The sequence below is a fragment of the Lithobates pipiens genome, unplaced genomic scaffold, assembly GCF_037356315.1.
Source record: "Lithobates pipiens isolate NorthernLeopardFrog02 unplaced genomic scaffold, aLitPip1_a1.2 Scaffold_16, whole genome shotgun sequence".
In the NCBI taxonomy this organism is placed as follows: domain Eukaryota; kingdom Metazoa; phylum Chordata; class Amphibia; order Anura; family Ranidae; genus Lithobates; species Lithobates pipiens.
Genome location: NW_027507748.1, coordinates 226,635,062 through 226,650,048, shown reverse-complemented (window position 1 = coordinate 226,650,048; position 14,987 = coordinate 226,635,062).

Here is a 14,987-nt window from a genome sequence, read left to right as displayed (position 1 = left end):
GCAGAGCTATGCAGTTCCTTGGCTTTTTAAGCATGAAATCCAGTCACTTTTCATCACTCTGGTCCTTTCTTGGTAAAAGGAAGCCCAAACAGGTAAAATGGCTGAAAAATACATGTGGCCCATTTTTGCGGGCCTGGCTTGCAGGCCTGGCCCCATGAAATTTTCAAATTTTGGCCAATGGCTCAGTTAGGCAGGAAATGTATCAAAACGAGCTAAAATGCCCTAAAATGGATGTCAACACGATTTAAAAGCCAAAATGTCAAGGAGAAAGGTGTTTATGGGTTACTTCCGGTTTGAAGGAGGTCACTTCCTGTTTCAAAAAACGGCAGTTAGCTATGCAGAGCTATGCAGTTCCTTGGCTTTTTAAGCATGAAATCCAGTCACTTTTCATCACTCTGGTCCTTTCTTGGTAAAGAAGTCCAAACAGGTAAAATGGCTGAAAAATACATGTGGCCCATTTTTGCGGGCCTGGCTTGCAGGCCTGGCCCCATGAAATTTTAAAATTTTAGCCAATGTCTCAGTTAGGCAGGACATGTATCAAAACGAGCTAAAAATGCCCTAAAGTGGATGCCATCATGATTTAAAAGCCACAATGTCAAGGAGAAAGGTGTTTAAGGGTCACTTCCGGTTTGGAGGAGGTCACTTCCTGTTTAAAAAAACGGCAGTTAGCTATGCAGAGCTATGCAGTTCCTTGGCTTTTTAAGCATGAAATCGAGTCACTTTTCATCACTCTGGTCCTTTCTTGGTAAAAGGAAGCCCAAACAGGTAAAATGGCTGAAAAATACATGTGGCCCATTTTTGCGGGCCTGGCTTGCAGGCCTGGCCCCATGAAATTTTAAAATTTTGGCCAATGGCTCAGTTAGGCAGGAAATGTATTAAAACGAACTAAAAATGCCCAAAAATGGATGCCAACACAATTTAAAAGCCACAATGTCAAGGAGAAAGGTGTTTAAGGGTCACTTCCGGTTTGGAGGAGGTCACTTCCTGTTTCAAAAAACGGCAGTAAGCTATGCAGAGCTATGCAGTTCCTTGGCTTTTTAAGCATGAAATCCAGTCACTTTTCATCACTCTTGTCCTTTCTTGGTAAAAGGAAGCCCAAACAGGTAAAATGGCTGAAAAATACATGTGGCCCATTTTTGCGGGCCTGGCTTGCAGGCCTGGCCCCATGAAATTTTCAAATTTTGGCCAATGGCTCAGTTAGGCAGGAAATGTATTAAAACGAACTAAAAATGCCCAAAAATGGATGCCAACACAATTTAAAAGCCACAATGTCAAGGAGAAAGGTGTTTAAGGGTCACTTCCGGTTTGGAGGAGGTCACTTCCTGTTTCAAAAAACGGCAGTTAGCTATGCAGAGCTATGCAGTTCCTTGGCTTTTTAAGCATGAAATCCAGTCACTTTTCATCACTCTGGTCCTTTCTTGGTAAAGAAGTCCAAACAGGTAAAATGGCTGAAAAATACATGTGGCCCATTTTTGCGGGCCTGGCTTGCAGGCCTGGCCCCATGAAATTTTAAAATTTTAGCCAATGTCTCAGTTAGGCAGGACATGTATCAAAACGAGCTAAAATGACCTAAAATGGATGTCAACACGATTTAAAAGCCAAAATGTCAAGGAGAAAGGTGTTTATGGGTCACTTCCGGTTTGAAGGAGGTCACTTCCTGTTTCAAAAAACGGCAGTTAGCTATGCAGAGCTATGCAGTTCCTTGGCTTTTTAAGCATGCAATCCAGTCACTTTTCATCACTCTGGTCCTTTCTTGGTAAAGAAGTCCAAACAGGTAAAATGGCTGAAAAATACATGTGGCCCATTTTTGCGGGCCTGGCTTGCAGGCCTGGCCCCATGAAATTTTAAAATTTTAGCCAATGTCTCAGTTAGGCAGGACATGTATCAAAACGAGCTAAAAATGCCCTAAAGTGGATGCCAACATGATTTAAAAGCCACAATGTCAAGGAGAAAGGTGTTTAAGGGTCACTTCCGGTTTGGAGGAGGTCACTTCCTGTTTCAAAAAACGGCAGTTAGCTATGCAGAGCTATGCAGTTCCTTGGCTTTTTAAGCATGAAATCCAGTCACTTTTCATCACTCTGGTCCTTTCTTGGTAAAAGGAAGCCCAAACAGGTAAAATGGCTGAAAAATACATGTGGCCCATTTTTGCGGGCCTGGCTTGCAGGCCTGGCCCCATGAAATTTTCAAATTTTGGCCAATGGCTCAGTTAGGCAGGAAATGTATCAAAACGAGCTAAAATGCCCTAAAATGGATGCCAACACGATTTAAAAGCCAAAATGTCAAGGAGAAAGGTGTTTATGGGTCACTTCTGGTTTGGAGGAGGTCACTTCCTGTTTCAAAAAACGGCAGTTAGCTATGCAGAGCTATGCAGTTCCTTGGCTTTTTAAGCATGAAATCCAGTCACTTTTCATCACTCTGCTCCTTTCTTGGTAAAAGGAAGCCCAAACAGGTAAAATGGCTGAAAAATACATTTGGCCCATTTTTGCGGGCCTGGGTTTGGCCCCATGGCCTGGCCCCATGAAATTTTCAAATTTTGGCCAATGGCTCAGTTAGGCAGGAAATGTATCAAAACGAGCTAAAAATGCCCTAAAGTGGATGCCAACACGATTTAAAAGCCACAATGTCAAGGAGAAAGGTGTTTAAGGGTCACTTCCGGTTTGGAGGAGGTCACTTCCTGTTTCAAAAAACGGCAGTTAGCTATGCAGAGCTATGCAGTTCCTTGGCTTTTTAAGCATGAAATCCAGTCACTTTTCATCACTCTGCTCCTTTCTTGGTAAAAGGAAGCCCAAACAGGTAAAATGGCTGAAAAATACATGTGGCCCATTTTTGCGGGCCTGGCTTGCAGGCTTGGCCCCATGAAATTTTCAAATTTTGCCCAATGGCTCAGTTAGGCAGGAAATGTATCAAAACGAGCTAAAATGACCTAAAATGGATGTCAACACGATTTAAAAGCCAAAATGTCAAGGAGAAAGGTGTTTATGGGTCACTTCCGGTTTGAAGGAGGTCACTTCCTGTTTCAAAAAACGGCAGTTAGCTATGCAGAGCTATGCAGTTCCTTGGCTTTTTAAGCATGAAATCCAGTCACTTTTCATCACTCTGGTCCTTTCTTGGTAAAGAAGTCCAAACAGGTAAAATGGCTGAAAAATACATGTGGCCCATTTTTGCGGGCCTGGCTTGCAGGCCTGGCCCCATGAAATTTTAAAATTTTAGCCAATGTCTCAGTTAGGCAGGACATGTATCAAAACGAGCTAAAAATGCCCTAAAGTGGATGCCATCATGATTTAAAAGCCACAATGTCAAGGAGAAAGGTGTTTAAGGGTCACTTCCGGTTTGGAGGAGGTCACTTCCTGTTTCAAAAAACGGCAGTTAGCTATGCAGAGCTATGCAGTTCCTTGGCTTTTTAAGCATGAAATCCAGTCACTTTTCATCACTCTGGTCCTTTCTTGGTAAAAGGAAGCCCAAACAGGTAAAATGGCTGAAAAATACATGTGGCCCATTTTTGCGGGCCTGGCTTGCAGGCTTGGCCCCATGAAATTTTCAAATTTTGCCCAATGGCTCAGTTAGGCAGGAAATGTATCAAAACGAGCTAAAATGACCTAAAATGGATGTCAACACGATTTAAAAGCCAAAATGTCAAGGAGAAAGGTGTTTATGGGTCACTTCCGGTTTGAAGGAGGTCACTTCCTGTTTCAAAAAACGGCAGTTAGCTATGCAGAGCTATGCAGTTCCTTGGCTTTTTAAGCATGAAATCCAGTCACTTTTCATCACTCTGGTCCTTTCTTGGTAAAGAAGTCCAAACAGGTAAAATGGCTGAAAAATACATGTGGCCCATTTTTGCGGGCCTGGCTTGCAGGCCTGGCCCCATGAAATTTTAAAATTTTAGCCAATGTCTCAGTTAGGCAGGACATGTATCAAAACGAGCTAAAAATGCCCTAAAGTGGATGCCATCATGATTTAAAAGCCACAATGTCAAGGAGAAAGGTGTTTAAGGGTCACTTCCGGTTTGGAGGAGGTCACTTCCTGTTTCAAAAAACGGCAGTTAGCTATGCAGAGCTATGCAGTTCCTTGGCTTTTTAAGCATGAAATCCAGTCACTTTTCATCACTCTGGTCCTTTCTTGGTAAAAGGAAGCCCAAACAGGTAAAATGGCTGAAAAATACATGTGGCCCATTTTTGCGGGCCTGGCTTGCAGGCCTGGCCCCATGAAATTTTCAAATTTTGGCCAATGGCTCAGTTAGGCAGGAAATGTATCAAAACGAGCTAAAAATGCCCTAAAGTGGATGCCAACACGATTTAAAAGCCACAATGTCAAGGAGAAAGGTGTTTAAGGGTCACTTCCGGTTTGGAGGAGGTCACTTCCTGTTTCAAAAAACGGCAGTTAGCTATGCAGAGCTATGCAGTTCCTTGGCTTTTTAAGCATGAAATCCAGTCACTTTTCATCACTCTGGTCTTTTCTTGGTAAAAGGAAGCCCAAACAGATAAAATGGCTGAAAAATACATGTGGCCCATTTTTGCGGGCCTGGCTTGCAGGCCTGGCCCCATGAAATTTTCAAATTTTGGCCAATGGCTCAGTTAGGCAGGAAATGTATCAAAACGAGCTAAAATGCCCTAAAATGGATGCCAACACGATTTAAAAGCCAAAATGTCAAGGAGAAAGGTGTTTAAGGGTCACTTCCGGTTTGGAGGAGGTCACTTCCTGTTTCAAAAAACGGCAGTAAGCTATGCAGAGCTATGCAGTTCCTTGGCTTTTTAAGCATGAAATCCAGTCACTTTTCATCACTCTTGTCCTTTCTTGGTAAAAGGAAGCCCAAACAGGTAAAATGGCTGAAAAATACATGTGGCCCATTTTTGCGGGCCTGGCTTGCAGGCCTGGCCCCATGAAATTTTCAAATTTTGGCCAATGGCTCAGTTAGGCAGGAAATGTATCAAAACGAGGTAAAAATGCCCTAAAATGGATGCCAACACAATTTAAAAGCCACAATGTCAAGGAGAAAGGTGTTTAAGGGTCACTTCCGGTTTGGAGGAGGTCACTTCCTGTTTCAAAAAACGGCAGTTAGCTATGCAGAACTATGCAGTTCCTTGGCTTTTTAAGCATGAAATCCAGTCACTTTTCATCACTCTGGTCCTTTCTTGGTAAAAGGAAGCCCAAACAGGTAAAATGGCTGAAAAATACATTTGGCCCATTTTTGCGGGCCTGGGTTTGGCCCCATGGCCTGGCCCCATGAAATTTTCAAATTTTGGCCAATGGCTCAGTTAGGCAGGAAATGTATCAAAACGAACTAAAAATGCCTTAAAATGGATGCCAACACAATTTAAAAGCCACAATGTCAAGGAGAAAGGTGTTTAAGGGTCACTTCCGGTTTGGAGGAGGTCCCTTCCTGTTTCAAAAAACGGCAGTTAGCTATGCAGAGCTATGCAGTTCCTTGGCTTTTTAAGCATGAAATCCAGTCACTTTTCATCACTCTGGTCCTTTCTTGGTAAAAGGAAGCCCAAACAGGTAAAATGGCTGAAAAATACATGTGGCCCATTTTTGCGGGCCTGGCTTGCAGGCCTGGCCCCATGAAATTTTCAAATTTTGGCCAATGGCTCAGTTAGGCAGGAAATGTATCAAAACGAGCTAAAATGGATGTCAACACGATTTAAAAGCCAAAATGTCAAGGAGAAAGGTGTTTATGGGTTACTTCCGGTTTGAAGGAGGTCACTTCCTGTTTCAAAAAACGGCAGTTAGCTATGCAGAGCTATGCAGTTCCTTGGCTTTTTAAGCATGAAATCCAGTCACTTTTCATCACTCTGGTCCTTTCTTGGTAAAGAAGTCCAAACAGGTAAAATGGCTGAAAAATACATGTGGCCCATTTTTGCGGGCCTGGCTTGCAGGCCTGGCCCCATGAAATTTTAAAATTTTAGCCAATGTCTCAGTTAGGCAGGACATGTATCAAAACGAGCTAAAAATGCCCTAAAGTGGATGCCATCATGATTTAAAAGCCACAATGTCAAGGAGAAAGGTGTTTAAGGGTCACTTCCGGTTTGGAGGAGGTCACTTCCTGTTTAAAAAAACGGCAGTTAGCTATGCAGAGCTATGCAGTTCCTTGGCTTTTTAAGCATGAAATCGAGTCACTTTTCATCACTCTGGTCCTTTCTTGGTAAAAGGAAGCCCAAACAGGTAAAATGGCTGAAAAATACATGTGGCCCATTTTTGCGGGCCTGGCTTGCAGGCCTGGCCCCATGAAATTTTAAAATTTTGGCCAATGGCTCAGTTAGGCAGGAAATGTATTAAAACGAACTAAAAATGCCCAAAAATGGATGCCAACACAATTTAAAAGCCACAATGTCAAGGAGAAAGGTGTTTAAGGGTCACTTCCGGTTTGGAGGAGGTCACTTCCTGTTTCAAAAAACGGCAGTAAGCTATGCAGAGCTATGCAGTTCCTTGGCTTTTTAAGCATGAAATCCAGTCACTTTTCATCACTCTTGTCCTTTCTTGGTAAAAGGAAGCCCAAACAGGTAAAATGGCTGAAAAATACATTTGGCCCATTTTTGCGGGCCTGGGTTTGGCCCCATGGCCTGGCCCCATGAAATTTTCAAATTTTGGCCAATGGCTCAGTTAGGCAGGAAATGTATCAAAACGAACTAAAAATGCCTTAAAATGGATGCCAACACAATTTAAAAGCCACAATGTCAAGGAGAAAGGTGTTTAAGGGTCACTTCCGGTTTGGAGGAGGTCCCTTCCTGTTTCAAAAAACGGCAGTTAGCTATGCAGAGCTATGCAGTTCCTTGGCTTTTTAAGCATGAAATCCAGTCACTTTTCATCACTCTGGTCCTTTCTTGGTAAAAGGAAGCCCAAACAGGTAAAATGGCTGAAAAATACATGTGGCCCATTTTTGCGGGCCTGGCTTGCAGGCCTGGCCCCATGAAATTTTCAAATTTTGGCCAATGGCTCAGTTAGGCAGGAAATGTATCAAAACGAGCTAAAATGACCTAAAATGGATGTCAACACGATTTAAAAGCCAAAATGTCAAGGAGAAAGGTGTTTATGGGTTACTTCCGGTTTGAAGGAGGTCACTTCCTGTTTCAAAAAACGGCAGTTAGCTATGCAGAGCTATGCAGTTCCTTGGCTTTTTAAGCATGAAATCCAGTCACTTTTCATCACTCTGGTCCTTTCTTGGTAAAGAAGTCCAAACAGGTAAAATGGCTGAAAAATACATGAGGCCCATTTTTGCGGGCCTGGCTTGCAGGCCTGGCCCCATGAAATTTTAAAATTTTAGCCAATGTCTCAGTTAGGCAGGACATGTATCAAAACGAGCTAAAAATGCCCTAAAGTGGATGCCATCATGATTTAAAAGCCACAATGTCAAGGAGAAAGGTGTTTAAGGGTCACTTCCGGTTTGGAGGAGGTCACTTCCTGTTTAAAAAAACGGCAGTTAGCTATGCAGAGCTATGCAGTTCCTTGGCTTTTTAAGCATGAAATCGAGTCACTTTTCATCACTCTGGTCCTTTCTTGGTAAAAGGAAGCCCAAACAGGTAAAATGGCTGAAAAATACATGTGGCCCATTTTTGCGGGCCTGGCTTGCAGGCCTGGCCCCATGAAATTTTAAAATTTTGGCCAATGGCTCAGTTAGGCAGGAAATGTATTAAAACGAACTAAAAATGCCCAAAAATGGATGCCAACACAATTTAAAAGCCACAATGTCAAGGAGAAAGGTGTTTAAGGGTCACTTCCGGTTTGGAGGAGGTCACTTCCTGTTTCAAAAAACGGCAGTAAGCTATGCAGAGCTATGCAGTTCCTTGGCTTTTTAAGCATGAAATCCAGTCACTTTTCATCACTCTTGTCCTTTCTTGGTAAAAGGAAGCCCAAACAGGTAAAATGGCTGAAAAATACATGTGGCCCATTTTTGCGGGCCTGGCTTGCAGGCCTGGCCCCATGAAATTTTCAAATTTTGGCCAATGGCTCAGTTAGGCAGGAAATGTATCAAAACGAGGTAAAAATGCCCTAAAATGGATGCCAACACAATTTAAAAGCCACAATGTCAAGGAGAAAGGTGTTTAAGGGTCACTTCCGGTTTGGAGGAGGTCACTTCCTGTTTCAAAAAACGGCAGTTAGCTATGCAGAACTATGCAGTTCCTTGGCTTTTTAAGCATGAAATCCAGTCACTTTTCATCACTCTGGTCCTTTCTTGGTAAAAGGAAGCCCAAACAGGTAAAATGGCTGAAAAATACATTTGGCCCATTTTTGCGGGCCTGGGTTTGGCCCCATGGCCTGGCCCCATGAAATTTTCAAATTTTGGCCAATGGCTCAGTTAGGCAGGAAATGTATCAAAACGAACTAAAAATGCCTTAAAATGGATGCCAACACAATTTAAAAGCCACAATGTCAAGGAGAAAGGTGTTTAAGGGTCACTTCCGGTTTGGAGGAGGTCCCTTCCTGTTTCAAAAAACGGCAGTTAGCTATGCAGAGCTATGCAGTTCCTTGGCTTTTTAAGCATGAAATCCAGTCACTTTTCATCACTCTGGTCCTTTCTTGGTAAAAGGAAGCCCAAACAGGTAAAATGGCTGAAAAATACATGTGGCCCATTTTTGCGGGCCTGGCTTGCAGGCCTGGCCCCATGAAATTTTCAAATTTTGGCCAATGGCTCAGTTAGGCAGGAAATGTATCAAAACGAGCTAAAATGACCTAAAATGGATGTCAACACGATTTAAAAGCCAAAATGTCAAGGAGAAAGGTGTTTATGGGTTACTTCCGGTTTGAAGGAGGTCACTTCCTGTTTCAAAAAACGGCAGTTAGCTATGCAGAGCTATGCAGTTCCTTGGCTTTTTAAGCATGAAATCCAGTCACTTTTCATCACTCTGGTCCTTTCTTGGTAAAGAAGTCCAAACAGGTAAAATGGCTGAAAAATACATGTGGCCCATTTTTGCGGGCCTGGCTTGCAGGCCTGGCCCCATGAAATTTTAAAATTTTAGCCAATGTCTCAGTTAGGCAGGACATGTATCAAAACGAGCTAAAAATGCCCTAAAGTGGATGCCATCATGATTTAAAAGCCACAATGTCAAGGAGAAAGGTGTTTAAGGGTCACTTCCGGTTTGGAGGAGGTCACTTCCTGTTTAAAAAAACGGCAGTTAGCTATGCAGAGCTATGCAGTTCCTTGGCTTTTTAAGCATGAAATCGAGTCACTTTTCATCACTCTGGTCCTTTCTTGGTAAAAGGAAGCCCAAACAGGTAAAATGGCTGAAAAATACATGTGGCCCATTTTTGCGGGCCTGGCTTGCAGGCCTGGCCCCATGAAATTTTCAAATTTTGGCCAATGGCTCAGTTAGGCAGGAAATGTATTAAAACGAACTAAAAATGCCCAAAAATGGATGCCAACACAATTTAAAAGCCACAATGTCAAGGAGAAAGGTGTTTAAGGGTCACTTCCGGTTTGGAGGAGGTCACTTCCTGTTTCAAAAAACGGCAGTTAGCTATGCAGAGCTATGCAGTTCCTTGGCTTTTTAAGCATGAAATCCAGTCACTTTTCATCACTCTGGTCCTTTCTTGGTAAAAGGAAGCCCAAACAGGTAAAATGGCTGAAAAATACATGTGGCCCATTTTTGCGGGCCTGGCTTGCAGGCCTGGCCCCATGAAATTTTCAAATTTTGGCCAATGGCTCAGTTAGGCAGGAAATGTATCAAAACGAGCTAAAATGACCTAAAATGGATGCCAACACGATTTAAAAGCCAAAATGTCAAGGAGAAAGGTGTTTATGGGTCACTTCCGGTTTGAAGGAGGTCACTTCCTGTTTCAAAAAACGGCAGTTAGCTATGCAGAGCTATGCAGTTCCTTGGCTTTTTAAGCATGCAATCCAGTCACTTTTCATCACTCTGGTCCTTTCTTGGTAAAGAAGTCCAAACAGGTAAAATGGCTGAAAAATACATGTGGCCCATTTTTGCGGGCCTGGCTTGCAGGCCTGGCCCCATGACATTTTAAAATTTTAGCCAATGTCTCAGTTAGGCAGGACATGTATCAAAACGAGCTAAAAATGCCCTAAAGTGGATGCCAACATGATTTAAAAGCCACAATGTCAAGGAGAAAGGTGTTTAAGGGTCACTTCCGGTTTGGAGGAGGTCACTTCCTGTTTCAAAAAACGGCAGTTAGCTATGCAGAGCTATGCAGTTCCTTGGCTTTTTAAGCATGAAATCCAGTCACTTTTCATCACTCTGGTCCTTTCTTGGTAAAAGGAAGCCCAAACAGGTAAAATGGCTGAAAAATACATATGGCCCATTTTTGCGGGCCTGGCTTGCAGGCCTGGCCCCATGAAATTTTCAAATTTTGGCCAATGGCTCAGTTAGGCAGGAAATGTATCAAAACGAGCTAAAAATGCCCTAAAGTGGATGCCAACACGATTTAAAAGCCACAATGTCAAGGAGAAAGGTGTTTAAGGGTCACTTCCGGTTTGGAGGAGGTCACTTCCTGTTTCAAAAAACGGCAGTTAGCTATGCAGAGCTATGCAGTTCCTTGGCTTTTTAAGCATGAAATCCAGTCACTTTTCATCACTCTGGTCCTTTCTTGGTAAAAGGAAGCCCAAACAGATAAAATGGCTGAAAACTACATGTGGCCCATTTTTGCGGGCCTGGCTTGCAGGCCTGGCCCCATGAAATTTTCAAATTTTGGCCAATGGCTCAGTTAGGCAGGAAATGTATCAAAACGAGCTAAAATGCCCTAAAATGGATGCCAACACGATTTAAAAGCCAAAATGTCAAGGAGAAAGGTGTTTATGGGTCACTTCTGGTTTGAAGGAGGTCACTTCCTGTTTCAAAAAACGGCAGTTAGCTATGCAGAGCTATGCAGTTCCTTGGCTTTTTAAGCATGAAATCCAGTCACTTTTCATCACTCTGGTCCTTTCTTGGTAAAAGGAAGCCCAAACAGGTAAAATGGCTGAAAAATACATGTGGCCCATTTTTGCGGGCCTGGCTTGCAGGCCTGGCCCCATGAAATTTTCAAATTTTGGCCAATGGCTCAGTTAGGCAGGAAATGTATCAAAACGAGCTAAAATGCCCTAAAATGGATGCCAACACGATTTAAAAGCCAAAATGTCAAGGAGAAAGGTGTTTATGGGTCACTTCTGGTTTGAAGGAGGTCACTTCCTGTTTCAAAAAACGGCAGTTAGCTATGCAGAGCTATGCAGTTCCTTGGCTTTTTAAGCATGAAATCCAGTCACTTTTCATCACTCTGGTCCTTTCTTGGTAAAAGGAAGCCCAAACAGGTAAAATGGCTGAAAAATACATGTGGCCCATTTTTGCGGGCCTGGCTTGCAGGCCTGGCCCCATGAAATTTTCAAATTTTGGCCAATGGCTCAGTTAGGCAGGAAATGTATCAAAACGAGCTAAAATGCCCTAAAATGGATGCCAACACGATTTAAAAGCCAAAATGTCAAGGAGAAAGGTGTTTATGGGTCACTTCTGGTTTGAAGGAGGTCACTTCCTGTTTCAAAAAACGGCAGTTAGCTATGCAGAGCTATGCAGTTCCTTGGCTTTTTAAGCATGAAATCCAGTCACTTTTCATCACTCTGGTCCTTTCTTGGTAAAAGGAAGCCCAAACAGGTAAAATGGCTGAAAAATACATGTGGCCCATTTTTGCGGGCCTGGCTTGCAGGCCTGGCCCCATGAAATTTTCAAATTTTGGCCAATGGCTCAGTTAGGCAGGAAATGTATCAAAACGAGCTAAAATGCCCTAAAATGGATGCCAACACGATTTAAAAGCCAAAATGTCAAGGAGAAAGGTGTTTATGGGTCACTTCTGGTTTGAAGGAGGTCACTTCCTGTTTCAAAAAACGGCAGTTAGCTATGCAGAGCTATGCAGTTCCTTGGCTTTTTAAGCATGAAATCCAGTCACTTTTCATCACTCTGGTCCTTTCTTGGTAAAAGGAAGCCCAAACAGGTAAAATGGCTGAAAAATACATGTGGCCCATTTTTGCGGGCCTGGCTTGCAGGCCTGGCCCCATGAAATTTTCAAATTTTGGCCAATGGCTCAGTTAGGCAGGAAATGTATCAAAACGAGCTAAAATGCCCTAAAATGGATGCCAACACGATTTAAAAGCCAAAATGTCAAGGAGAAAGGTGTTTATGGGTCACTTCCGTTTTGGAGGAGGTCACTTCCTGTTTCAAAAAACGGCAGTTAGCTATGCAGAGCTATGCAGTTCCTTGGCTTTTTAAGCATGAAATCCAGTCACTTTTCATCACTCTGGTCCTTTCTTGGTAAAAGGAAGCCCAAACAGGTAAAATGGCTGAAAAATACATGTGGCCCATTTTTGCGGGCCTGGCTTGCAGGCCTGGCCCCATGAAATTTTCAAATTTTGGCCAATGGCTCAGTTAGGCAGGAAATGTATCAAAACGAGCTAAAATGCCCTAAAATGGATGCCAACACGATTTAAAAGCCAAAATGTCAAGGAGAAAGGTGTTTATGGGTCACTTCCGTTTTGGAGGAGGTCACTTCCTGTTTCAAAGAACGGCAGTTAGCTATGCAGAGCTATGCAGTTCCTTGGCATTTTAAGCATGAAATCCAGTCACTTTTCATCACTCTGGTCCTTTCTTGGTAAAAGGAAGCCCAAACAGGTAAAATGGCTGAAAAATACATTTGGCCCATTTTTGCGGGCCTGGGTTTGGCCCCATGGCCTGGCCCCATGAAATTTTCAAATTTTGGCCAATGGCTCAGTTAGGCAGGAAATGTATCAAAACGAGCTAAAAATGCCCTAAAGTGGATGCCAACACGATTTAAAAGCCACAATGTCAAGGAGAAAGGTGTTTAAGGGTCACTTCCGGTTTGGAGGAGGTCACTTCCGGTTTCAAAAAACGGCAGTTAGCTATGCAGAGCTATGCAGTTCCTTGGCTTTTTAAGCATGAAATCCAGTCACTTTTCATCACTCTGGTCCTTTCTTGGTAAAAGGAAGCCCAAACAGGTAAAATGGCTGAAAAATACATGTGGCCCATTTTTGCGGGCCTGGCTTGCAGGCCTGGCCCCATGACATTTTCAAATTTTGGCCAATGGCTCAGTTAGGCAGGAAATGTATCAAAACGAGCTAAAATGCCCTAAAATGGATGCCAACACGATTTAAAAGCCAAAATGTCAAGGAGAAAGGTGTTTATGGGTCACTTCCGGTTTGGAGGAGGTCACTTCCTGTTTCAAAAAACGGCAGTTAGCTATGCAGAGCTATGCAGTTCCTTGGCTTTTTAAGCATGAAATCCAGTCACTTTTCATCACTCTGGTCCTTTCTTGGTAAAAGGAAGCCCAAACAGGTAAAATGGCTGAAAAATACATATGGCCCATTTTTGCGGGCCTGGCTTGCAGGCCTGGCCCCATGAAATTTTCAAATTTTGGCCAATGGCTCAGTTAGGCAGGAAATGTATCAAAACGAGCTAAAATGCCCTAAAATGGATGCCAACACGATTTAAAAGCCAAAATGTCAAGGAGAAAGGTGTTTAAGGGTCACTTCCGGTTTGGAGGAGGTCACTTCCTGTTTCAAAAAACGGCAGTAGGCTATGCAGAGCTATGCAGTTCCTTGGCTTTTTAAGCATGAAATCCAGTCACTTTTCATCACTCTGGTCCTTTCTTGGTAAAAGGAAGCCCAAACAGGTAAAATGGCTGAAAAATACATGTGGCCCATTTTTGCGGGCCTGGCTTGCAGGCCTGGCCCCATGAAATTTTCAAATTTTGGCCAATGGCTCAGTTAGGCAGGAAATGTATCAAAACGAGCTAATATGCCCTAAAATGGATGCCAACACGATTTAAAAGCCAAAATGTCAAGGAGAAAGGTGTTTATGGGTCACTTCCGGTTTGAAGGAGGTCACTTCCTGTTTCAAAAACGGCAGTTTGCTATGCAGAGCTATGCAGTTCCTTGGCTTTTTAAGCATGAAATCCAGTCACTTTTCATCACTCTGGTCCTTTCTTGGTAAAAGGAAGCCCAAACAGGTAAAATGGCTGAAAAATACATGTGGCCCATTTTTGCGGGCCTGGCTTGCAGGCCTGGCCCCATGAAATTTTCAAATTTTGGCCAATGGCTCAGTTAGGCAGGAAATGTATCAAAACGAGCTAATATGCCCTAAAATGGATGCCAACACAATTTAAAAGCCACATTGTCAAGGAGAAAGGTGTTTAAGGGTCACTTCCGGTTTGGAGGAGGTCACTTCCTGTTTCAAAAAACGGCAGTTAGCTATGCAGAGCTATGCAGTTCCTTGGCTTTTTAAGCATGAAATCCAGTCACTTTTCATCACTCTGGTCCTTTCTTGGTAAAAGGAAGCCCAAACAGGTAAAATGGCTGAAAAATACATTTGGCCCATTTTTGCGGGCCTGGGTTTGGCCCCATGGCCTGGCCCCATGAAATTTTCAAATTTTGGCCAATGGCTCAGTTAGGCAGGAAATGTATCAAAACGAGCTAAAAATGCCCTAAAGTGGATGCCAACACGATTTAAAAGCCACAATGTCAAGGAGAAAGGTGTTTAAGGGTCACTTCCGGTTTGGAGGAGGTCACTTCCGGTTTCAAAAAACGGCAGTTAGCTATGCAGAGCTATGCAGTTCCTTGACTTTTTAAGCATGAAATCCAGTCACTTTTCATCACTCTGGTCCTTTCTTGGTAAAAGGAAGCCCAAACAGATAAAATGGCTGAAAAATACATGTGGCCCATTTTTGCGGGCCTGGCTTGCAGGCCTGGCCCCATTAAATTTTCAAATTTTGGCCAATGGCTCAGTTAGGCAGGAAATGTATCAAAACGAGCTAAAATGCCCTAAAATGGATGCCAACACGATTTAAAAGCCAAAATGTCAAGGAGAAAGGTGTTTATGGGTCACTTCTGGTTTGAAGGAGGTCACTTCCTGTTTCAAAAAACGGCAGTTAGCTATGCAGAGCTATGCAGTTCCTTGGCTTTTTAAGCATGAAATCCAGTCACTTTTCATCACTCTGGTCCTTTCTTGGTAAAAGGAAGCCCAAACAGGTAAAATGGCTGAAAAATACATGTGGCCCATTTTTGC